This window comes from Melospiza georgiana, chromosome 32 (genome assembly GCF_028018845.1).
Source record: "Melospiza georgiana isolate bMelGeo1 chromosome 32, bMelGeo1.pri, whole genome shotgun sequence".
NCBI classification, from domain to species: domain Eukaryota; kingdom Metazoa; phylum Chordata; class Aves; order Passeriformes; family Passerellidae; genus Melospiza; species Melospiza georgiana.
Genome location: NC_080461.1, coordinates 3,199,394 through 3,226,263, shown reverse-complemented (window position 1 = coordinate 3,226,263; position 26,870 = coordinate 3,199,394). Strand labels below are relative to the sequence as shown.

The 26,870-nt window shown below is 43.3% G+C and overlaps 1 pseudogene; it reads left to right on the top strand.

Annotated features, from left to right (window-relative positions):
- The window catches only part of LOC131094962 (zinc finger protein 850-like), a 566,308-nt pseudogene that overhangs the window by 520,962 nt on the left and 18,476 nt on the right, over nucleotides 1-26,870 (top strand).

Genomic DNA, 26,870 nt, shown 5'->3' with positions numbered 1-26,870 from the left:
CCAAAATCCTTTCCCATCCCAATATTTCCTTTTCCCACCCAAATCTCCTTTTTTCCATCCCAAATCCGTCTTTGTGCATCCCAAATCCTCCTCTCACACCAAAATCTCTTTTATCCATCTTAAATGCTCTTCTTTCCTCCCTACATCTTCTCACCCCAAGTCCTTCTTCTTTCACCCCAAATGCCCTTCTTCCACCCCGGATCCCCACCCCAAATTCACTTTCTCCACCCCCCAGGGGCTTTTGGGGTTCCCAAGGAGTTTTTGGGGTTTTTCCCAGCATTGTACCCAGGGTCTCTCTGCAGACATTGCACCTGGAGCTGCCCCCACCCCAGATAAGCCCAAATCCCCTTTTCCCACTCCCCCACATGTTTCTGGGGTTCCCAAGGGGGTTTTGGGCTCTTTCCCAGCATTGTACCCAGAGTCTCTCTGCAGACATTGCACCTGGAGCCTTCCAAAATAAACCCCACTATGCCCCCCAGGGCTGGAGTGGTTTTAGGGGGATGTTGGGGGGGGGGGGGCGGGGGGCGTGACCCCCGAGACTTTGGGGACTGGGGGGATTTGATCCTGAAATTTGGGGGTTGGGGTGTTTGACACCCCAGGGTTTGGGGGTATTTGACCAGGATTTGGGATTTTGGGGGGCTTTGACCCTAGGATTTGGGGATTAGGGGATTGGACCCCAGATTTTGGGGATGAGGGTTGGATACCCCACATATTTCAAACCCCAGAAGTTGGGGATTGGGGGTTTTAAGCCCAAATTTTGGAGATTGAGGGTGTTTGGCACCTTAGGGTTTGGAGATATTTGACCCCAAACTTTGGGCATTGGAGATGGTGGACACCCCAGATGTTTTAAACCCCAGGATTTGGGGCTATATGGATTCAACCCAAACACTTGGGAATTGGGGAGTGTTTGACACCCTGGGATTTGGGGGTTTGATTCTAAAATTTAGGTTTCAGGGTGGAGGGGGGAGGTTGACATCCCAGAATTTGGGTTTAGGGATGTTTGACCTCCCCTGCCAGTGTTGGAACCCCCAGGATCTGGGGTCAGGGGCTTGACCCCAGGATTTGGCATGTTTGACCCCAAGATTTGGGGTGTTTGACCCCCTCAGGTTTGTGGTCGGGGTTGAGATCGGAGCCATTCCCTGGAAACAGCGGCGGGATCAGGAAGGGGAGACACCTCAACCCAATAATGGTCCCTGACCCCGGGGAGAGACCTCGTCCCAATCCCGGAATGGACCCATCCCCACAATCCCGGACCCCTCCCCATTCCTAGACCCTGTCCCTCTTATGGATCCCTTCCCCACTCCTAGACCCCTCCCCAGTTCCAGATCATTGGGTTAACTAATCTCGGAGTGCAAAACACAACATGGAAAGGGGATTGCAGTATCAATCAAAACCAAATGCACCTTTATAGAATGACCACAGCAAATGCGTGAAAGGAATTAGGGAGAGGAATAGAATAGAAAAGAGGGGGAGAAAGAGAGAGGGAGTATATCTACCAAATGTGGAGAGACGAAGTCCTTGTAGTCCAGCTGATGGAGTTTGCCTAGTCATGTTGGCAAGATCTCAAAGTCCCGGTTAACTCAAGGTTCTATTATAGTCCATTGCTGAGGGGGGAAACAGATCTTGAAATGGCTGAGGGGGAAGAGATACAATCAAGAAGTCTATTGAAATCGCTGAGGGGGGTAAAAGGTATTGAAGACAGGTACAGACAGTCATGTTCTCAGCAGGATAAGTCAGTATCAGCAGTGAGTGGGACCCACTGTTTCAGGACTGCTTTCTATGGGAAACCAATCTATGTCCAGTGAACACATCTGTAGGCAACACTTAGCAGGCCTCCTGCTTCAGTCAGGCCAGCACCCCTGCATCAGAATTATGGGGGTCTGAGTCCTTGGCAGGGGGCTTCAATCTCTGTCCCTCATGGTGGTAGTGGATCAGATGAAGGATTTTCCATGGTGGTTCTACCAAAGTTGCCCCAGCAAGTTCATCTGGCCAAGAGGTGGGAAAATTCCTGGCCTATTGTCACGAAGCAGGTGCAGTCATATAGGGCGTGTTGCCCCTTGGCAGGCCCTGCTAGAAGCAGTCACTGTAGACACAGCTGTGAACAATCACTTGGCAGGCCAGAATTCTGCTCAGGGGCCTCAGGATTTTTGGTGTTCATCCACGTCAAGCAGGCTAGAATTCCGATCAGGATCCTCAGGGTCCTGATATCTGTCCTGGGGATGGATGGTCGTGAGGTAAATGAGGGGAACTTGAGATCATCTCTCATACCAGCCGGTGACTCAGGACAGTCTTCCATAAGTCTTCATCAACAGGGTTCCATAGCATAGTTGCAAAGTCTTCAGGGCTTGTTGAGCGTTGGTAGTATATCCTGGAAAACAGACAGAATGTAGGGAGAGAGGGAAAAGAAGGAAAAGAAAAGATAGAAAAAGGGGAAAGGGGAAACAATGAACAAATATAATTAATATTAATTAAAACAATATTATTTTCAAACAATTTCTTCAAACGATCCAAACAAATCACAAATAATCAAAGGCATTAAAGCAATAAACAAATACAGTAAGTATTAATTTAAAATAATTTTTTCAAAACAAATCACCAAAAATCAAAAGTAATTTTCACAAAATCACAAAAGAAAATTGAGGATTATTTCAAAACACATACTCTAATTTATAATCACCTTGTGTCAACAGTTTTGGGGATGTCCACAGTGAAGAGGACATCAGCCAAATTGTGTGCATTAATTATAAACTTCAATTTTGTTAACCATTTCATCATTCTCCAATTCATAATGAATAAGATTGCTGATAAAATAAAACCAATCAGAACTAGAATCTAAAGCATAATGATGGGATGATACATATTGTTCAGAACACTTGTGGCAGTAGGTGACCATGGAAAAGAGTGTCCCACCACCTGTGTTCAGCCTCTTTTCTTACTTTCTCTATGACACGGTGTATTTCTTTCACTTTGTGATGAACAGTTACCAGGGCTTTCTGTGCATTCTTCTTGATCTTCTCTAATATTTTTATTAAGTCCTGGTGAAGCAACAATTGCTTTACCAAAGTAATGTTCATCCCAATGGGAGTAGGTAATAATTTGTGAATTGGTGTTTATTTGGATTGTAAAAGGTGAAGAGAGGTAACTGGAGCTTCATAAGAAGAATCTCATCTTGCAATTTTGGTAAAGTTACAAGCACAAAAGTTTGAATTATTTTTAGTATCCACTACTAAATTTTCTATAAATACAATATCACAAGCAGTTCTAAAGCATGCACACCCATTGCCTGTGTGTTTAAGGACTGTTTCAGAAGTCTTGTTAGGATGAATTTCAAAATGACATTTTTCTCTGTGTCCAAACAAATGTCTTGATCTATAATTGCATTGCTTTCACAGATGAACACTTGTTGTTCTTGGACAATACAAGGTTCCAAATTACCAGTTTGCCATTTTTTACCAATTTGACTGGCCCATTATCTATGTTCAGAAGGATAGAGAATAGCTCCATCATGATTCAGCCCTAATGCATTGATAGGAAATCTCAAATGCACTGAGGCATTGCATATAGTTAACACAAAAGCTATGGCCCTGTTTGTAATGAGGTCATAAGTAAAATTCACCAAGTTCCACCAGGACTGGAATTCTCTTTCAATATCAATGGCACTGTCCCAAATTATTTTCTGAATTTTAGTAGGAAAATTCCTTCTTCACCTTCTCTTATCATTGAGGCAGCAACTGACTGCATCCACAATTGTGCCTGGATACAGCTGAGAACCAAAGAAAGGTTGTTGTGTGTAGCACTGAGCGCATCAATTACCAATTTGTGATCGTTTACCTTCTTCCAATTTGGTAATATGTTTGATAACAACCAGTGCAGTCATCCTTATTGGCTTTGGAAACGCAGCAGTGGTTGTTATAATTTAGTCAAATCCCTATTTGTGGCAGCCAATTTATTCATTAGTACTTCTGAATCAATGCTATTTAGAGTTCTCAAACCTGTTCCTGCAACACCAGTTATGTCTCTTAGCATCCATTTTTTAAAAGAGGTCCCTTTTCACAGCCAGGTCGTCCAAACCTCAAAGGAAGTCTGCAATAAAGGCAAACAGGCCGGCTGAATTTCTGAGACATTGTTTTGCATCAGCAATTTGACTTGTTTAAGAGACCATGCCGGATTGAATATTTGTTGTTGTCCAGTTTTCCTGATTATATATGGTCCAATTTCAAAAATTCTCAGACTAAGCATAATCGGTGGTTGGGAGGGAGTGGTGGTAGTAGAAGGTTGGGTCATAGCATTTATTATAAACTTAAGAGAAAGGCCTTTAGTACTTTTAGACCAGAGACAAACTACTTCTGTGGTTTGTGTTAATGTAAAATTGTGCCAACAGTCTTCTACGCTGGGTGCATACAAACCTGTTCACACTTATTTGTCTGATCTGTCAAAACACTGATTGAGATTGCTTTGCTATAAGTAGTTCTGCAAATAATTCAGCTAATTTCTTCTCCCAGTGCCCCTTGAAGCTGCCAGGATTTTTGTTTTTCCCATTCCTACAAAGTGAACAAAAGCCTGGGACCAAGGCCATTCGGTAACACACTGACTAAGGGGACTCTCAGTCCCTTCTACCAATTGGGGTATAACTATTGTACTTAATGTGGGCTTCGTAGTCTCAGTCCCTTCTGCCCACTGGCATGTAACTGCTGTACTCAATGTGAGCTTTGTGCTCTCAGTCCCTTCTACCCATTGGCATGTAACTACGGTACTCAGTGTGGACTTCATGCTCTCAGTCCCTTCTATCCACTGAGATGTAGATACAGTACTCAGTGTGGGTTTTGTTATAGCATCTATCCTAAATTTATGGACTAAACCTTTTCAACCTAACGGGTCGGTCAAGTTATTTTGCAGGTGGCATTTCACATAAGTCAGTTTAGCTAAAGTAAAATCATGACAGCAATCAACTGGTTCATTTTTACAATCCTTTGTACTTGCAACATTGTTTGTTTTGGGACCTAGAGTGTAATGCCCAACATACAGCACAGAGTAAGGGGAATTTGTTTGGCACACTCCCACTTGTTTGTATGACACAGTCTCACTAAAGGGATATCCAGATCATTTTTCCCACCTGCTTCCATAAAATTTCCGACAACTGTAATGGAGGTGGCTTTCTCATGGAGAGATCTTTCCACTTTTCTGCATGCTACCACAATCATTTCACCAATTGTTCCAGTTAGGATTCTAGTCCAGTCATTCTGACCCCATCCCTGCTCACTTGGATGATATACCTCGGAGTCATGCAGCACTACAGGCTCTAGGTTTGGGTGGCCACCCTTGGGATACGCTCCTAGAACATTAGTGTGATGGAGGATAGCTTCAGATCATCACCATTCAGCAGGATTCTGTCCATGGAATTGTGGTAGGATGCAGAAAGCAGGATTCTGTCCATGGAATTGTGGTAGGATGCAGAAAAGTATCACCAGTGTTATCATGGTTCAGATGATTCTCATGTCCCTTGGGGTTCTTCTGTAAAAGTAAAAACAACAGAAATCCTTCCACTGAGGGGCAGAAAATACTTAAAATGATAGGATTATCCAGCATGTATTTATCCGATGCTCTTTCCCTAGAGCATCAGAGGCTGCCCATGCATATTTATTCAGAGGGGTTTTCAGCACTAGTGGTACTTCCCCTACAGTAGGGAGGTCCACCAGAACAGGTTGTCCAGGGTAATGTGCTGATTTTTTGAATTGTCAGGTCCCCGTTGTGAGGGAATGATGCTTGGAGCTGTTGGGCAAAAGGCAGTGATTTTGGGACATGCATTCACACACCCCCCCCACCCCCCCCCCAATCTACTGTTCACTCCTTTAGCAGCTTCCCATAACTGAATTTCCCAATTTCCCTCCTGTGGATTCAGAAGTCGTTTCAAAGGACCAATGGTCCTTTCCATTAGCTTGAGGGTAGTAAGGGGTGTGGAAAGTCCACTTAATTCCTTCACCTTTTGCCCAGTGCTGTACACCTCTAGCAGTGAAGTGGGACCTGTTGTCAGATTAAATTTCCTGTGGCTTTGGGAAAGTTCCAAACTACCCCTCCAAAGCTTTAACTGTATTATCACCTGTAGCCCTTTTAAAAGCATCAGCTTGAACGAACCCAGATACAATTTCTACTCCTACCAGCACGAAGTGTTTACCTCCTGACTTCTTAAAGGGACCAATATAGTCTACCTGCCATGCGTCCCAAAAGCCTTTACCCTTTCTTAAATGCAGAGGGTCATCTTCTAAAGGATGTTTTACACATTTCCCTGGTAACCAGCCAACCACGAGCATGAGCTTCTTTGTACAAATCTTTCGCACCCATGTGCTTTTTACGTGCAGCCATTCTAATAGTTGATCCCAGTCCTCAGTAATTCCTTATCTAGGGGACTGAGTCTTGCTAGTTCATCAGCTCTATTATTCCACTCTCCTGATGGATTTCCATCTGTTTGGTGAGAAGCTACCCAACCAACAGCAAAATTCCATTGACTTGCAAAATCTAAAATTTCTTGCCACTTTTCCTTTTGCCACACTGGAATTCCTAACTTCCCAATCATTTTGCTGCCAGAAGGGAAGCCACTTGGTACAACCTTTGTACACTGCATAAGAGTTGGTGTAAATGCAGACAAGAGAAATGTTCTGTGCCTCATGTCGGAAAACACTCCAAACAGCTATGAGTTCCCCAGCCCGAGGGCTGCCTTCCCCTTCGGTAATGATTCTTTCACCAGATGAAATGTGTAAGGCAGCTGCTCTATATCTCCATACCTTCCCTTCCTGTTTTGCAGAGGCATCTGTGAACCAAGAACTTGCTGCTAGTTCGGGGAGAAAGGAAGGGCAGCTTTCATTACAGAGGCAGGTTTATCTTAGTTTCTAGCCAGGCTCTCAGTGCCTTGGATTGCTAGATTTTTAGCAGCATCTTCTGTTATTGAGACGGTATTACAGTAGGCTTCCATCTGAGCATACGATTTTATAACTGAAGCCCTTTGGGCTACCCCATCAGGTGGGGGAGGTCCCATTAGTGGCAATTTTGATAACTTTGAAAGGGTCTCTTAAAACAATAGGCCGTTGTCGTGCAATTTTTTCCACTTCTAGGAGAGCTAAGCTAACCACAAACAACCCCTTTCCCCAGGTAGTGTATCTTTTCTCAGCATCTTTGAAACCACAGGAACAAAAACCAAGAGGCCCTGTCAGACCCTCGGGACCCCACTGGCAAATGTGTACTGATAGCCCTGAGGAGGCAAATCCCCATTCCACTTGAAAGGGGTCTGTGGGATGGATAGAGCCTAGTGCTTGGTGAGCTGTTGCCTCAAAAATCAGTAATTGCAATGCTTCTTCCTGAGAAGGAGTCCAATCCAGTGTCATCCTTTTCCTCAGCAAGTCATAAAGCAGCCTAGCAATTATTGAGAAATCTGGGATGTGTTTTCTCCAGAACACTAATAGTCCTAGAGCTTGCTGGAAGTCTTTCCTCCATTCAGACATTTGAATCTGATCTAAAGAGGTTAGGATATCAGTGGAATACATGTCATACTTCCTTTCCACCAAATTCCCAAAAACTTCACTTCCTGAGAAGGCTTCTGAATTTTCTCTGGGGGCATCTGCAAATCAATACTTTCTAAGTAAGAGATTATTTTCTGGTGATGTTCCCTTACTACCTCTATTTCAACCCCCCTCTCCCTGCCCCGCCCTCGCCCCAGAATGTTATCAATGATTATCAGCTACAGGATCAGGTTTGGGTATATTTTCTAATTCCCGGGCTAAAGCATGGTGGGCTAAAGTGGGGGAGTGTTTGTAGCCTTGGGGAAGCCTAGTGAAAGTGCATTGCTGTCCTTTCCCATGTGAAGGCAAAATGGTCCATATCTTCTGGCTGTATAGGTATCATAAAGAAGATGTCTTTGACATCCATAGTTGCCATTGCCGTGATTGAGTGAGCCTTTTCTTGAATTGATGTTATTAATTCAGCTAAGTTTGGGACCGCTGCTGTAAGAGTGTCTGTGTTGGCATTAAGCCTGCGAAAATCTATTGTTAGTCTCCACTTTCCATTGGCTTTTCAGACTGGCCATACCGGTGAATTAAAAGGAGAATGTGTGTGAATTATTACCCCTTGGTTTCTCAAGTCCTGTAGAACTGCTTTGATACCTTCTCTGGCACCAGAAGGTAGAAGGTGTTGTTTTACATTAGTTGTTTTATTATAGGGTAGAGAGGGTGCAGTTTGAAGCAGCCTAATGTTAAGTGGCGGTGTGCCAAAAGACCACAGAAATCCCTCAGAGTCTTCCCACTGCCTCCCAGCAAGGACATCCATTCCTAATCAATTATTTGCAATGTTCCCAATTACCATTTTGACTAGTTGATGCTCATCTCCAGGGAGTGTCAGTTTGACTAAGACAACATTCATAGATTCTATAGTTCCCAGAGCATTAGGTGTGGAGAGTTTTGTTAACAGTTGGTTAGCTGAGAAAGGCCATGTTGACATAATGCCGCTGGTTAAGCTTGAAAGGGAAGTCAGCAGTCAGTGACCAATGACAGGCAAGGACATGATGCCCTTGCCGCAACATGAGGATAGGGAAGAGAGATTCTTGCTGGAAATAGGCAGAAAGTATCAAAAGAATAACTACAAAAATGCAGAAGTAGGCGTAGTTGCTGATATGTAACTAACCAATCCTGAGCTCAACTTTTGCAATATGTATGAAGCTTATTATGAACTGTATTTAACCCACCGTATCGATCAATAAATCGGACCTGTGATGAACCAATTGGTGTCCGGGTCTCCTTCTATCGACAATTAGGAACACAGCATTGTCTCTTAGTTGGAACAATTTCACACCTCTGGGTATCCTTTTTTGTTAGTGGAGAGATTTGATCCCCAGTGTCAATCAAAAAGGTTACTAGTACTCTTTTGGGGACCATGATAGCTGTGATTAATTTATCTCCTGATTTATTTTTAGTGAACATTCTTAAATAAATTCAAGCTCTGCCCCTTTGCCCACCTGTAAGCAGCAGAGAGATTCTTTTTCCCGAAAACTCTTGGTTTTGGTTCACTGCCTGTGTTCTGTGGGAGAGGCTGCGAGAGGGTTAGTTTTGGTTCCTGAGAAAGGAGGGGTGCACTGGGTTGAGTCGATGAATTAGGTGCTAATTATTTATTATTTTCTGCAATTTATCAAGGGGCAAACCATCCATCACCTCTTTGGGGACCCCCTTTATAATTCCCAACAACCACCAATGGTGGCGGTTAGAGATCTGTTTTCCCTTCTCTATATTTTCACTGTGAGGAGCCCCAATAAACCAAACACCTTTTGTTTTTTCTGATTTCTCCTCTGGGGTTTTTATAGGTCCATTAATTAATTGTCTACAATAACTAATCAGATCTACTGCAATTTCACCCCATGTCCAAACTTTACGGCTACTGACAGGTGAATCAGATTGAGAAGCTGAAGGCTGTGAGGGGGAAGAGTATGGAGTGAAGCCAGGCTCAGTAGATCCACTTTGGTCAGTGGAGTTCCTGAGGAATCTATCTAGTTTTTCTACAGGATTCAAAGCCATTATGGTTTTGTGTAGAGTCATTGCTGTAGGTTTAAGTATTTCTGGAAGCCCATAAATTCAAGGGGTCATTAGTTCTGGCTTCACAGGTAATTGCATTGGGGATTCAAAACCAGGATGTAATTTCTTTTCATGAATCATTTGCAGGCCGCTTTGTTGACACTTTCAAAGAGCTGGTCGGGGTGCCAACAATTGCCGGGGGGGTCACCTCTTTCCAAAGGATTCATTTTCCCGGCCCAGAAAGACGCGCCCTGTGTCAGGGACCATCCGTCACGCTTATCTCCTTATCTCCTGTTGTTAAGAAGACTCCATGCCCCCAGTAACCACTGGCCTCCTGTTCAGCTAGTTCAGTTTGATCTCCACCACTGAGGGACCACAGATCGGAAGACATATTCTGTCTCCAATTCTTGTGGGAGGCGCCTGAATTCTTTTTTCAGCTTAGCTAATTAGGTAGCACTGAATGGTATTTGTTTAGTTGTGATATGTGGGTCAACATCCTCATCATTAATATAGTTATATTCTGTTCGAACCAAGGGTCTCAAGCGAGGACAGCAGTACTCCCCACAATTTTTTTACCCCCTCAAATTCCTTATGGGGATAGATTTTTTTAATCTGAGGAGTTTCCTTTGCCTCTGTCGAGGAATCAGTATTATGTGAATTCTTAACATATTCCTCTCTAAGGGCAGCTCACAACATATAGATCTCGTTTCTATCTTCATTTAATTGTTTTTGCAAAATTTCAACTAGGTTTTGAGGGGAATCTATTATTGCCCTTTTCTCACTTCTTTACTTAAAACGGGTCTCTATGGCTGCTGTGAGACAAGCTCCCAAAACTGAGCAGAGGATGGTCTTATTTTTATCCCAGTTTAAATTTTGTTTTGTGTTGTAAAGAACATATTCTGTCAATAACATTTTCTAAATTAAACCAGTTGTTCTCTGCCAAAACTTCCCAGTTTGGCATTGTATTTAGCGAACAGAGCACAAAACTCAGCTTTAACTTTTGCACTGAAGTTTTCACTCATTTTGTGAAGAGACCAGAACCATGACAAGGAGATACAGACTTAAGTTACAAAATCACACAGCCTTTGCTGTATTCCCCTTTGCTTCCCTGGGTGGGTGAAGGGACAAAGCTGCCTGAGAGGCCCTGTTTAGTTACTCCAAAGGCATCCCCTCCTTCCCAGACAGTCCAGATACACACACTAAAACGGTTCTTTTGTGAAGGGACCAAAAACCACAACAGGGAGGTACAAACTAAGTTACACAACTACACAACTCTTGCTGTGTTTCCCCTCACTTCCCTGGGTGGGTGTAGGGATGAATCTGTCTGAGAGGCCCTGCTGAGTTACTCCAAAGGTGTCCCTTCCTTCCCAGACAGTCAAGAAACACACAAACACTAAAACAGTTTCCCCTTTTTGCACTTAGAGATCTTTTGTGAAATTCTGAAGACAGAGCCCTCAGTTAAGTATTGGGATGTTTTTCACCTAGGTGTGTGCAGTTTGCGGGAAATTCTAGTAACGCCCCTTGCTATCCAGATATGTTCAATTCTTTAGGGAATGAGGGGCTGGGTGCGGCTGGTGTAGAACTTTTTACCTGTATCATCAGCCCATGCCTGGTGCTTCTTCAGTCTAACCTGGTTTTAGCTAATTTTGAGGTTTGCAAGTTCTGTTAAACTTGTTATCTCACTCTTGATAGCATTTGTTGTGTCACTTGCTCTGCTATCTTGCTTTCTCTTCTGTCTCGCTTTATGTGCACATCTCATTCCAGTGCTGCTTGTGGTGAAACTTTCCTTGCACACCACTAAGGATTCCCCCACACCCCAGTGTCCCAGCAGCTCCATGCCCAGCCAGGAGGAGCAGCAGGTTTGAAAGGGCATCCCCCCAGATTTCACCCACACTAATGATACAGTTGGACACTTGGGAAGCTGCCTTAGGCTTTATTGTCCACCACCATCCCAGGAGGGAGCAGAAAATTGTCCCCCCTCCTGCAGACGCTGATTCTGGGGACTCACAATGCTTCCTTGCTTCCATGAGGTTCTGTCAAGTCCCAGTGAAACCTTGGTGCCATATTGTTCCAGAGCCTCACACTGCTCTCCTGGCTTCCACAACGTTCCTCTCTGACCCACTGCAGCCTTGGCTGCATGAGGGTCTCTTGGCTTCTGTGAGGGTCTCCTGGCTTTCATGATGCTCCACTATGTCCCAAGGGGCATCCGTGGCTTGGCTTTGGAGTCCTGCAAGATCCAAAGATTTCCCCTCGAAAAACACCAGCCCAGGGACCCCCAGGGTATTTGGACTGAGCTGCCCTTCTCCAGGCATCTGCTTGGAACCCAAGTGACTGTTGTGACTCCATGGAATGTCATGAAACAAACTGTCCCTTGTAAGACTGTGGGGTGCCACTGTGAACATTGCCACTGTCCATGGAACCAAGTGTCCATGGTGACACATTAGGCCAGGCCTAATGGAACACAGGAGGCCACTGTGACCCAATGGAAACTCATGGAACCAAGGCTCCATTGTGAAACAGAGGGGCCTCATGGCACCAAGGAGACCATTGTGAGGCAATGAAATGTCCTGGAACAAGGAGTAAATTGTCAACACAACAGGGCCTGATGGAGCCCAGGTGCTGATGGGGCATTTCCAAGTGTTCATAGTGACAGAGCCTGGTCTAATGGAACACAGGACAACATTGTTACCTAATGGAATCTCATGGAACCAAGTGTGCACTGTTTTACAGTGCAACCTCATAGCAGTGAGACCATTGTGTTGCAATGGAATATCCTGAAACCAAGGCTCTGTTGTGACAAACCTGGGTTCTATTAAACCAAGGACACCACTGTGATGGAATGGAATCTCAAGGAACCAAGGGTCAACTGTCAACACATCAGGTTCTCAAGAAACCAAGTAAAATACTGTGACACTGTGGAATCTCATGGAACCACGTCTGAATTGTTATAAACAGGGGCCTCATGGGACCCAGAGAACCATAGCAACACCATGGAATCTCATGGAAGCAAGTGTCCACAGTTTCACGGTGCAGCCTCACAGAGCGCTGGACACCATTGTGTTGCAATGGGAACACATGGAACAAAGGCTCCAAAATGACACAACAGGGCCTCATGGAATGCAAGAGATCATCCTGATGGGATAGAAACCCATGGAACCAAGGGTCCACTGTTTTACAACGTGGCCTCATGGAGTACTGGAGACCATTGTGACACCATGGAAATGAATAGCAGAAAGGCTCCACTGTGACCCAGCAGGGCCTCATGGAATCCAAGGAGACCGCTGTGATACAATGGAATCTCTAAGCTCCAAGGATCAATTGTCAACCCATGAGGTTCTCATGAAAGCAAGCAGAACATTGTGACAGAGTGGAATCTCATGGAAGCAAGGCTCTACTTTGATCAAGTGGGGCCTCGTGGGACACAGGTGCCACTGGACATTGTCAGGCCTAGTAGGAACAAGACACCACTGTGGCAGACCAAGGCCTCATGGGACCTGGGAGAGCACTGTGACACAATGGAACCTGATGGAACCAAGGGCCCATTGTGACACAGCAGGGTCTCATGGAACCCCTGTGCCACTGGGACATTGCCAAGGCTCGTGCAAGCAAGGTTCCACTGTGACAAAGGAAGACCTCATGGTAGCCAGGAGATCACTGTGATGCAATGGATTCTCATCAATCCAAGGCTCCATTGTGACAAAGCACGGCCTTATGGAAACCTGGTGCCATTGAGACATCCCCAGCCTTGGTGGAAGCAAGCGTCCATTGTGACACAGCACAGCCTCAAATCACAGGAGAGCAGAGGGATGCCATGGAATCTTGGGGAACCAAGTGTCAATTCTAAACATAACGAGGACTCATGGAACCCAGGAGACTATGGTGATGCTGCACTTTGCCACAATGGGGCCATGTTTCTGTGAGAATCCATGGACCCACAGTGTTCTCCTGGGTTCCAAGAGGCCACGCTGTGTCACAATGGCCCCTTACTTCCACAAGCCACGACATGGTCCCAGTTGCCCCTGGGTTCAATGAGGCCATGCTGCGTTCACAACTGACACTTGTTTCCATGAGATTCCATTGCATCACAGTGGTCCCCATGTTTCCATGAGGCTGTGCTCTCTCACAATGGACACTGGGTTCCACAAGAGCTGGCAATGTCCTGGTGGCACCTGTGTCCTATGGGCCCCACTTTGTCAAAGTAGAACCTTGGTTCCATGAGATTCCAGGCTGTCCCAGTGCTCTGCTGAGTTTGATGAGGCTGTGCTGTGTCACAATGGACACTGAGTTCCACCTGCCCTGGCAATATCCAACTGGCACCTGGCTTCCACGACGCCCTGTTGTGTTTGCAGTTGACACTTGGTTCACCAAGACGTCATTGTGTCACACTGCTGTCCTGGGAGCCGTGAGGCCTTGCTGTGCAATAATGGAGCCTTATTCCTACTAGACCTAGCAATGTCCCAGTGGCACCTGTGTCCCATGAGGCCCCACTCGGTCAAAGCAGAGCCTTGGGTTAACAACTGACCCTTGTTTCCTTGAGATTCCATTGTACCACAGCCATCTCCTTAGTTCCATGAGGCCCAGTTGTGCTGCAATGGTCTCCAGCATTCCATGAGGCCCTGCTGTGTCACTATGGAGCCTTTGTTCCATGTGTTCCCATTGTGACATGATGGTCTCCAGTACTCTATGAGGCTGTGCCTTGAAACTCTGGACTCTTGTTTTCATAAGATTCCATGTTATCACTGCCAGGAAAATCCACAAACGCCAGAGGTTTATGTCCAAAAATGAGACAGAGGAGTCCTCCAACTTTATGTGAATAAAGGGAGAGAGTTCACTGGGGCACACAACTGAAGGGTTTTCTCTCTCAAGGTTTCCGAGGGTGCAGCTTCTTTTTATCCTAAACCCCTGGCTGCATGCTGTCCTCTTCCTTTTCCCATTGGCCAAGGTACTAGGAAGGCACAGCCTTCTCAACCTGCCTACCCCATATTCCTTCTTGAACCTGGCATTACCCCTCAAAGTTCAGGCTTGTGCAGACCCTTGTCTGTTTCAGGAGTCAAGTTGTCTTCACCCAGCAACAAACTTGCTGCCCAAAGGCAGTAGAAATATTACCACCCATTTCAAAGATATTAACACCCATCCCTTTACCCATCAAATTATTTGTAAAGACATTAGCTCACATATTTCCTCTCAAATTGATGTATCTTGTGCTGGTGACAGTCTTTTAAATCCAGCCTTCTGCTTGACTTCTCTGTTGTTGTAGTTCCATGGGCAGAGGTTGTTGTGTTTTACACCTTCCCATGGGCAGGCTGGTGTTCAGCCATCTCCAGGACAGCAGGGCCCCACCCCACATCACTGTGACCTAGGAAGACAAAATCCATCACTCCAAATGTCCCTCCTGTTTCCTTCTTCCCAGGCATTTGGTTTGCTGCTGGTTGCTGCAGGAAAAAGGAGATGACTGTGACACTTTGGGGCACATGGAAACAAGGAAACTCCTATGACACTCTGGAGTCCCATGGAACCAATATCCATTGTGATACATAGAAGGTCAGAGAACCAAAGAAAGTCCTGTGACACTGTGGGGACCATGGAACCAAAAGGCTGACACGTGGAAATAGAGATTCCGCAACCAGCAGGTTAGTGAAGTAGATATGTTTCTTTATTCAGCACTGGACACATGGGGAATCACTTCTTCAAAGCTGGGTGTGTCCAGCAGAGCAGATGCTCTGTATTATATACACTTAAACCCATACATATTTATCATTGCCTATCCATAACCTCTCCCTGCCTGCTCTCACTTTGTATGTCAATCAGCTTTTATTGTTCTGTGCTTGTACACTTTTAGCACTCTTCACATCTGCAATTCTCCAAGGCTTCTTGTCATGGTCCAAATCACAAATCCACTTTTTACCAATTTTTCAAGCACTGGTTCAGTCTTCAACAATAGGCGAGATCCCTTAAAGTACAGAAAGTCCCCTTAAGGTATAGGAAAGAGGACCATCTGCTCTTGATTACACAGCAATATAGGAAAAGGACTGACTTTTCTTGATTACACTGTGAACTATAGTCTGTTTAACCCTTGATTACACAGCCAACTATAGTCTGTTTAAGCCTACATCAATCCTCCTTTTCAAAACTATAGGCAAATTCTTTTGCCTTCTAGGTGATACCACAATATTTTTTATTGTGTTGTCATGTGCTTCAAGAATTGCAATCGTTACATTTATAGATTTCATTATCCTAACAATCCAAATAAGCATAAACAATAATACAAATAGACTTATGCAAACTAAAACTAAAAGCACTATTATAGAATGACACAACATATTTAAGATCCCAGTGGCGGTAGGGGACTGTCACTTGTATTAGGGATGGCTGAATAAAGCGACACAGACTCCAATGTTGTCAAAAGCCAAATGCCCAGTTTATTAGCCATCACATTCTTTTATAGACTGTTCTGACAAAGCTGGACCTGATTGGTCCTCAATAAACACTCCTCACATCATTGGCTAATTAGGAATAACACCCTTCTTGTTAACATCATACAAGTAAATAATAAATTCAAAACACCAGCTGCAAAGATAAAATATTGTTTTAATTCTTTCTCTGAGCTGTCTCAAAAATCCCCAGAGCAATGCCTGGGAAAGTTTATCTGATTCTCTCTGACCAGACTGTCAGCATCCACAGGGGACCATCCAAAAAGTACTTCCCACCAATGGTGTGTCATGTCATCCCTTACTTGTCTTAAAACTTTCCCTATCTCCTCAACATCATGGTGGATTGTGATTAAAGTTTTCTTTCCAGTCTCCTTTACTTCTTTCAGAATGTTCCCTAGGTCTTCATGTCTTAATAATTGTTTTACCAGAGTAAGGTTCATGTAGGTAATATCTCCTGAACCATAGTAAAATTAGTTTTTGCATGCCCACCTATTTTGACAAAATTGCAGATACAAAGGTTAGAGTGGTTATAGATCATAGAATCATCTATCAGTATGGTGGGGCATGCTGTTCTTAGATATGCACAGCCTTGGCCTGTATACACAAGCATAGTTGTTTGGTTAACTGGATGAACCTCAAAATGACAGATGCTCTGTTCAGTATCTAGGCAAATGTCTTGTTCATCTATGGTGTTGCTTTCACAAATGAAACCTAGTTGTTCCCTTGCAAGACAAGACTCTATATTTACAGTTCGCCACTTTCCTTTAGTCTTTCGTGCCCAAGTTCTATGTTCTGAAGGATATAACAAGGTTTTGTCACGGTTCAATCCTAAGGCAATGATGGGGTGGATCATGTGTATTGAGGCATTATGAATGGTCAACATGAAATCAGTCACTATGCTAGTGACAGGCTCATAAGTGAAATTTACTAAAGCCCACCAGGGCTCCACCAATCTCTCTTTCTACCTCAGCAGTATTGTCCCAAACAATCCTTCAGATCTCAGTGGGGAAGGTGCCCTCCCCTCCCGCTTGTATAATTGAGGCAGCGATTGATTGCATCCATAGTTGTGCCTATATACAGCTGAAAACATTTAAATGACATATTGTCTTGGAATGTATTTAGTGCAGTTATTGTTAACTCATAATGCCACAGTTCCTCCATATTTTCCCACCCTGGTAATACTTTCAATAATTTCCATTGGCTAGTGCCTTATGCTAGCAAGGAAGACTGAGAGGTTTTTATAAATTAACTAGATTGCCGCCTGCTATAGCTAATCTGTTCATTAATCCTTCTAAATCCATCATATTTAAAAACCCCAGTCCTGTTCCCAGCACCTCTGTAAGGTTTTTCTTCCTTCAAGTTGTAGGTATAAGTTTCTGTAGCCAATTGGTCCATTCCATGAAGGAAGTCTTAAGAAATGGAGCACATTTTGACCAGATGTTAGGAGCACTCACCTGCATTGCCATTTCGACTCGCTTCAGGGACCATTCTGGGTTAATCAATAGCTTTTGAATTCCCGGGCGGAATTGGGCCCTATTTTGGTAATCAGAGGTTGGAGCTCCTTTTCATATTGGGGCTTTTAATTTTTTGTTATGTTTTCATCAAGATCCTTGACTTTATTGAAATAAATTTGTGTTATTGTATAGAAATTGTATACCCCAGTGTTCTTTGCTTTCAATAAGAATTCGGAAACTGTACAGTTAATTAAGCTTTTATTGCCAACCTCTGTTGAACCTATGGGCCCATATTTTGTTGCATCATATAATACTTTCCCTAAGAAGTTTGTAGCATTCCCAGTAACAATCATACCTGTAGACTCATAGAAGCCTCCCAACAACTTTTAAATAGTGGTGATGCCATTGAAGGTGCACATTGGTATGACATTTTTTCGTTTTTGCATATTCACACATCCTTTGATTAAGATTAGGATCGTGTAAAGAGTAGCTTTCCGGGATGTACTTGTGTGACCTTCCAGGAAGACTGTGAAGCCTTTTTGATTCTTGTGTGATGTATCCATGATGCTTGTTCCTTGATCTTGACTGCTGTGAAGGATGTGAGGAGCCATTGGAATGGTCTCTCCCACTGTGGTTCCAGAGTTTTTTTGTGAGAGTCTTTACATACACACAATCTCCAAGCTGGATGTTATGCACAGGCCCATCCAAACCCCTGCTTCAAGTCCCAACCACATTTCTCAGTTTCTCAGTTTTGTTGAGTTGTTTGCCTAATGCCACTATGTATGAGGTCATAATTTCATCCCTAGCTTATGTGGACATCCCTTTTTGTATTCCATAAGGTCTCCCATACAAGATTTCAAAAGGGCTCAGTCCTTCTTTTCCCCTTGGCCTAGTCTGTAGGCAAAAAAGTGTTAGAGAAAGAGACTGAGGCCAGGTCAAGTTTGTTTCTTGTCCTAATTTCACAATCTGCTGTTTGATTAAGTGGTTCATCATTTCTACCTGTCCACTTGACTAGGATGATATGGGGTATGAAGCTGCCAATCGATACCCAAATGGTAGCTGATTTGCTGCAGTATTTTTGAGGTAAAATGTGGTCCTCTTAATCCTCTTTGTCCTCTTAGGTCCTCTATGTCCCCTTAGACATAGTTGCTGGGACTCCAAAGAGCAGTATGATTTCCTCTATTAGTATTCTTGTTACCTTCCAAGCCTTGGCTGTTCTGGTAGGGAATGCCTCTGGCCAGTCTGAAAAGGTATCAGTTAGGATCAGTAAATATATATAACCCCCCTTTTCCTGGGAGTTCCATAAAATCATTCTGCCACTGATGCCCAGGTCCTTTGCCTTTCCCAGTTTGGCCTAATTTTGGTTTGGGGGTGTCGACGGAAGGGAACCAGGACATCAGTTTGATCATCACAGGCTCAATTTTATTGATCAGTACGGCGGGTTAAATACAGTTAATAATGAGCTTCATACATATTGCAAAGTTGAGCTCAGGATTGGTCAGTTACATATCAGCACCTACACCTACTTCTACATTCCTATGGTTCTACTTTTGATATTTTCTACATATTCTTAGGATATATTCAGGACTAATCTCTACTCCCTATCCTCATGTTGCAGCAAGGTCACTGCTGACTTTTCCTTTCAGCTTGCTGACTGCTGACTTTTCTCCTTCAGCTTAACCAGCGGCATTATGTCAGTATGGCCTTTCTCAGCTAACCAATTATTAATAATACTCTCCACATTTCCCCCATTTTCTTCTTGCGCAAGGAGATTAGTTTGCCATGTTTTTGCTATTGTACGGCTGACCATGTTTTGAATACAGTTAAAGATACAAGGCAAAATAAGCAAAAACAGTAAAATTACACCCAGCAGTCCTATAGCATAGATCACAAGGTTCCTCAGCCACGGTCCAAGTCCTAAGCCTTTAAGCCATTCGTCAATTCCTAAATCGTCTTCTTCCTTAAGTTTGTGAAGTCCCTGTTGCAGTTCTTTTATCTTAGTGTGAATAGACACTGAATGATCAGACAGATTCATGCAACACATTCCCTCGAACTCTTCACATCCATGCCCTTGTGCTAAGAGCAAAAAATCTACAGCAGCTCTATTTTGCAAAACAGCATGGTTAACACTTTGCACATCTGCAGTTAGCATGTCTAGAATTTGTGATGTCTTGTTCAGCTCATCCCTTGCCCAGCATCCTAATTGTTTTGCTAAATTCATGGCTTTATTGGCAGATCCTCCTGGCAAGATAGTTGAAACCACCACCTGTTTGAATGTGCCCCAAAACCGTGGATCTCCTATCTTGCTGCAGTCTAAGTCATGTATGCTACATTTTCTCCTGTTTGAATTTTGACTCAGCTGCATTAGCAAGGACACATTAGGATGAAACAATGACAATTTTCCCAAAAAACAGGGTCCACCCTGTGGTTTAGCTGGTATACCATTCCATGCCCTGTCTCTACAAATCAAAAATATTCCTGCGGGTAGTTTCATTGGTGCTGTGATATTTGTGCCGTTACATTGACTGTAATGCTGTGGAGAGAATTCACTCACATTCAGGGATGAATCTAGGGTGGCCCATGTTTCTTTAGGTTGGTTTAAATTCTGAGCACCCAAAAGTTTGAAGCTAAACCATCCACCAGCTGTAGTGTTAGATATGCTGGCATTTGTACTTCCAAAAAGATCCAATTCTTCAGGAGGAGAATGCAAAGAGGTGTTAAGTGATTGGATTAGTAAGCATTGACGATAGCCATCAGTCTGACCTGCAGTATACTCTTGTTGCACCGGCAATGTGATGTTTGACATGTTAGACATACATAAGGTTTGATTGTTTATCAAACTGCAAAATTCTCCAGGAGACCACACCGGAAGTCCCACCAGGCATGTTCGAAATGGGTTAGTGACTCCTCCAAGACTAAGACAAAGTGATGATTGGTTAGTTTGATTAGCAAGTGTCACCCATAAACTTTCCCTTGGTTGACTAAAGTGTGTTACTCCTACTGCTTCACTTGTTACAGCATTGAGCAGTATAACAAAAACAAACTTCATTTTTCTTTCTGCTTGCTTTGCTTCTCCTTTTCTTCCTTCTGCTTGCGTTGTTTTTCTTTTCTCCGCTGTCTTTTCCCTGATTTGCTAGATTGTCTATTGTAAGGCTGAGTCAATTTTTGAATATACTGATCTAATTCTAAATCAGCATCCTTGCTCACAGGTATAGCATGAGGTAAGTTTGAAGGCAAATCAGCTTTACAGCAAGCTGCTATGATGCGTGAGGCTTTAGTAATTTCAAATATTCTAAGGTTTTCCTGCAACTTCCACCTAAGATATGCTATAACCACTTGTTCTGCACTCTCAAAAAGCTGTAATCCTGTCCGTCCTGGCAGGCCAGTACTTTGTTCAAGAGCTCTAACCCAGAAATAATTTCGAATCCACTTTCCAGAACAAGGTGCACACCATAAATAATCTACTGATCTCTGTGAATACCAATAAACCTGATTACAATCTGCACAATGCAAAGCTACCCATGCATAGCACTTATCATTATCCCTTTTACAAACATAACAAGGAAGTGAATATAAGTAAGGACCAGTATAAAAGTCCGGCTCTTCAATCCAAAGCAACCAATTCAATGGTGGTGATCGCAAAGCCTCTTCAGCCTTTTTACTATATGAGGCTAACAGCTCAAGGTCTTTCTTTAACACAAGGCGTATCTTATTTCGTAATCGTAGTTCTTGTTCGTTATCCTCCTCAACAACTATATCCTCCTGAGGGTCCCACAACTGTAGAAGTGTTCTAATCATAGAAAATTAATTAGCAATCACTGATATCCTTATTCAAATGAGACTGTTCCCTTTTTTGCCTTCTTTTTCTTATCTGTCTTCAATCTTGCTGCTCCTGATTTTACTGGTCCTGCCACTTGCAAACTTAATTTTTGCAACTTATCAATGCAGCAATCTAAAGCTCTATCAGGATCCCCTTGGAAGGGTCCTACAACTGAATGCTGTGTTAAAGGCACTAATTTCCTACACCTTATAGAAACTATACGTGATTTACTTTGAACCTTAATTCTATTTACAATACATTGTATTTCCCATCAATAATAAGCAAGAACTTTGTGTTCAGGAGACTCATAAAGATTTAAAGCTATATACACGTTCTGCCCTGTTTGTCTCCTTAATTCATCTTGCCCGCATTCTCCACCATTTGTCGACGGAAGGGAACCAGGACATCAGTTTGATCATCACAGGCTCAATTTTATTGATCAGTACGGCGGGTTAAATACAGTTAATAATGAGCTTCATACATATTGCAAAAGTTGAGCTCAGGATTGGTCAGTTACATATCAGCACCTACGCCTACTTCTACATTCCTATGGTTCTACTTTTGATACTTTCTACATATTCTTAGTATATATTCAGGACTAATCTCTACTCCCTATCCTCATGTTGCAGCAAGGTCACTGCTGACTTTTCCTTTCAGCTTGCTGACTGCTGACTTTTCTCCTTCAGCTTAACCAGCGGCATTATGTCAGTATGGCCTTTCTCAGCTAACCAATCATTAATAATACTCTCCACATGGGGTATTATATTTTTGGGATTAGTCTGGAGGCAAAGATCGCATTGCAGAGTCACCTGTTTCACAGTGGCATGTAATTCCTAGCAATAATTCCTTTAAGTAGAAACTGGTGTAGGGCATCTGCCCCCAGTACCTTTTCTTGTACTCTTCCCTAACCAAAGGCCATATTAAATAGGAGGGAATGATCTGTTGTCCTTGTGGGGTGACAGCCTACCCTTCTTTATTAAATGACCCATCTAGGTCAGAAATGAGGCTTTGATATGCTTTGGTATATTTTGGCTCACCTTCTAAGGAGATTCGCCTATCAAGGCTCCTGCTTTTACCTTTTTCTTGGCTGCCTGTTTTGTCCACCAGCTAATTTCCTTTTTCCAATTCCTAACTTACTTTTTGGAGTGCTTTGATGTCCATGATTGCCCCTTTCTCAGGGAGTTGGACTGCCTCCAACAGTTTCAGGATCTCTTCTACACATTTAATGTTTTTGCCCTGTGAATTTAATAGTCCTCTTTCCTTCCAGATTGCTCCGAGTGCACATACGACTCAAAGCTATATTTTGAGTCTGTATAGATATTCACAGTTTTGCCTTGGGCCAGTTCCAAGGCTTGAGTTAGAGCAATTACCTCTGCCTTTTGTGCAGAGGTATTGATGGGCAAAGGTCCTGACTGTATTATTTCTCGGCTGGTGGTGATGGCATATCTAGTGTATCTTTTACTGCTTAGGGCATAACTGCTTCCATCTGTGAACCAGTTTTCCATGTTCTCCACAGGACTATGTTTCAGATCTGGACAGCTTAAATATGTCACTTTGGTGGTTTCCAGACAGTCACGATGTGCTGGTTCCTCTGTATTTCTGCTGAGGAAAGAGGCTGGATTAACAATATTATTTACCACAATTTACACATTGTCTTGTTCTATCATTGTAGCCTGATATTTCAAAAGTCTTTGTTGGGAAAACCACTGCCCACCTTTCATTTCTAGTACTGCAGATACTGTATGAGACACTAGCATGGTCATTGTCTGGCCCAAGATAAATTTTTGGGCCTTCTGGATGTTTAGTGCCAGGGCTGCGACTGCTCACAAACATCCAGGCCAACCTTTTGCACTTGTGTCCAGCTGTTAGGAAAAGTAAGCCACTGATCGGTGATACTGACCCAGATCCTGTGCCAATATTCCTAGGGCAATCCCCTGCTTCTGATGGGAAAAGAGAAAAAATGGTTTACTCACATCTGGAGTCCCAAGGCTGGAGCTGACATCAGAGCCTTTTTCAGTGACTCAAAGGCTTGTGTAGCTCCCTTGTTCCATTGAAGGTTCTTTCATTCAGTGGTTGTCAGTACATACAGGGGTTTAATCAGCAGTCCATAGTTGTAGATCCACAGCCACCACCACCCCAAAAAGGTTTGTAATTCTTTCACTCTTTGTGGCCTTGGCATTTGGCATATTGACTCTTTTTGGGCTCATCTTAGAGTTCTTTGTCCAGTACTAATCTCATGTCCTAGATAAATTACCTCCTGCTGCATTACTCGGGCCTTCTTCTTAGATAACCAGTACCAAGAAGTTCAGCAGACTCACCATCCAGGTCAGGCTAGCGTCCTTTTTTTTGGTGGCAATCAGGATATCATCTACATATTGGAACAGCTTCCCTTCTTCTGATGGGGCCTCCCAGGACTCGAGATCTTTTGCTTATTGATTGCTGAATATAGTGGGGCTGTTATTGAATCCTTGGGGCAATACAGTCCAAGTAAGCTGGGTTTTACACCCACTTTTGGGGTTTTCCCATTCTAATGCAAATATATTTTGGCTGGCTTTATGGAGAGGGAGGCAAAAGAAGGCATCCTTCAGGTCTAAAATAGTAAACCAGGTTAGTTCAGATGTCAATACAGTCAACAAGGCATATGGGTTTGCCACCACTGGATAGTGGTCCTCAGTTATTTTATTTACAGCTCATAAGTCCTGCACCACTCAATACAATCCGTCAGGTTTATGGGCAGGTAATATGGGAGTAAAAAAATCAGACTCGCACTCCTTTACAATCCTAGTTGTAAAAATTTTTCTATCACTGGCCAAATTCCTTCCTGGTCTTCCCTTTTCAGGGGGTACTGTTTGATTCTTACTAGCTGCCATCCCTCTTTAAGTTTGACTTTGGTGGGCAGAGCATTCTTTGCTCTCTGGGCCACATCAGTGGCCCATACCCTGGGATATACCTGGTCTGTGGTTTCTTCGCTGGTTTTGTTCTCTGTAGAAACACTAGCTAGGGATAAGCTCATTATTTGTATATAGTGCTGGTCATTTACCTCTGGAGTAATCTTTCCTTTTTCAAATTTAATTACTGCCTCAAATTGCTCTAATAAATCTCTTCCAAAAAACTCCCTTCAGAGAGTTAGGCATATACAGAAATTTTTTTTCCTATTGTTTTTCCAGTTTGTATCTCAGAGGTTCACAAAAGTACACCTTTTCACTTTGACGAGTTGCACCTTTTACCAAGATATATACCAGGGGCATCAAATCTTGGTTCAAAACCAGATACATTGCCCCTGTGTTGACCAAAAATTCCACTTTCTTTTGTTTTTCCCTAGCTTCATTACAATCAGTGGATCCACTAGGGTGGATTCCCCAGGTCCCCGTCAGTCTTCTTCTACAGGGGCCACTATCTTCCTTTTCTGGTTATTCTGTACTATCTCCTTATCCTTGGATTTTTCTGGACATTCATTTTTACAGTGGTCAAACCTTTTGCATAACACATATTGGTGCTTGCCTAGTCAGGGCAGTCCCCATTTCCTTTTTCCCTCCTCCCTGGTGACCACCACCACCCTTCCATGTCCCCACTTGTACTTTTCTTCCCTGTTACTAAAAACTCTCCATGCTTCATCCGCCAACACTTACTTATATATTCCTGCTTTCTGTAGGATGCAGCTTTTGCAGCTTGCACCTAATATCTCCTCTAGACTTGCCCAGAAACAAAGAAACGAGTTATTGTGTTCCTACCTCTGACCCAGGATCCAGCAGTGTGTTATGGTGCATCATGTCCTTCAGGTGATCCAGGAATTCAGATGGTGATTCAGAGGAACCTTGTTTGATTATGTATCATGTGGACCAATTTATGGTTTTATGAATGGCCCTTTACATTCCTTTTGAGATTCACCCCTGGTATGCCTGTAATTTTTCTGTGTGCAGACCTGTTCACAGCCCATTTTGGGTCTTGGAAGGGGAAGTATTCTATAATGTCTTCCCCCTTGGTTTTATAATAATCATCAGCCAAATCCCTGTAGTTTTTAGAATTAATTTCTCTTCTGTTTCAGTCATATATTCTAACAATAACTGTGTCATTCCAATCAGGATTGTGTTGCTTTACTATAAACTGGAAGTGTTTGGATGCACTTAGTGGGTCTTTCTGATAATCTTTAGCAACTTTTTCCATGCCTCTAAATTGGTGATAGAAAAAGGTGCCTTAATCAGCAGTGTCCCTCCCTCAGGCACTACTGCCTCCCAGAGAGGTGCCTGCACCACCTCTGGAGCTGATTTTTTCTGGTGTGGGAAGACACAGGACTATATGAGGGAGTGAGGGTTCTGTCTGAGTCTGCATCTGTTCCTGTGATAGTGGAGGAGGCTTAAACAAATCAGTTAGGTCCTGTTCTGGTGCCTGGTGAATTTTATCTCTTCTAGAATACTGTTGGCCAATTTTGCATGCTGAGCAACATCGCTTCAATTTACCTTTAAGGTCTTTGTGTTTTTCCTTCTCAAGGGCAAGTACAAGAGAATCTTGTGGTGGCACAGTCTCTCTGCCACTGTGGGTGGTTTCAGAAGGTAAAAAACATACCTGCATTTGATGCTTCATCCCATTTTCCCTCTCTCCTTAAGAACAGAATTAACTGCAAAGTAATGTTATAGTCTATAGTTCTGTTAAGGGGCTATTCAGCCTCATTCTCTAATCTATACAACAGCCACCACTGGTTGCAATATTTAATAAGAGTCCTTTTATTTTCTGTCTTTCCTGAGCCAACTATATGTTTCCAGTGCACTAATATGCAGCCTAAAGGGGTTTTTCACTGGACCTCTTTACTCTGGCCTTTCCCCATTCCTTCTGTTCCCTTTAGGGCTTCTTGCCCTAAAGATGTTCCATGGAACATCTTTGTACACTTTCTTATAGTCTTATCCCAGTTATTTTCCTAGCTATCCTATTTCTGGCCATCAAAACAGCCTGTCACATACACAGATACACATTCACTAGTTTCAAAGCTAGCTTAATATATTCTTGGTTACAACTTGGATCCATAGTTTGCCAATGTTTTAAGTATACAAACTGTTTGCAGTACTGGATGTACCATAAAAAACATTTTAAGCACTTTGTCCATCACTGACCATGCCCCTTGCAGGGTCACAGAACTGCAGATCAGAACTCCCTCTTGCTTTGCAGTGATGCTGCATCTCAAACACACACACACACACACACACACACACACATACAAAAAACCCAAAACAACATGGAATGTTTTAAGTACTTAACATAAAATACCCAGGCATTTACAAATTTAACATCCAATTATTATTCCACTTAATACCCCTCCAGCATCTGTAAGTATAATCCAAGTAATCATTTAAAAGGGTCTGCTTATCCTTTTCCTGCTTCAATCATTAGCAGGTCCATCCCGGCTCCTAATGCTGGGATGCAGCAGTAACCCTGGATTTGCTTGATCTGCACTCAAGATTGCTAGCTCTATCAGTCAGCAAATCCCAGGGCACCCTCCTCCGAAAATTCAGGGCACCCTCCTCCTAAACAGGGACTATGCTGTACACCAGATGTCTCTGAGTGGTTTACCAGCAGCCCCTGGCCAGTTCACCAGCATCCCCTACAACTTACTGGCCCTGCCTTT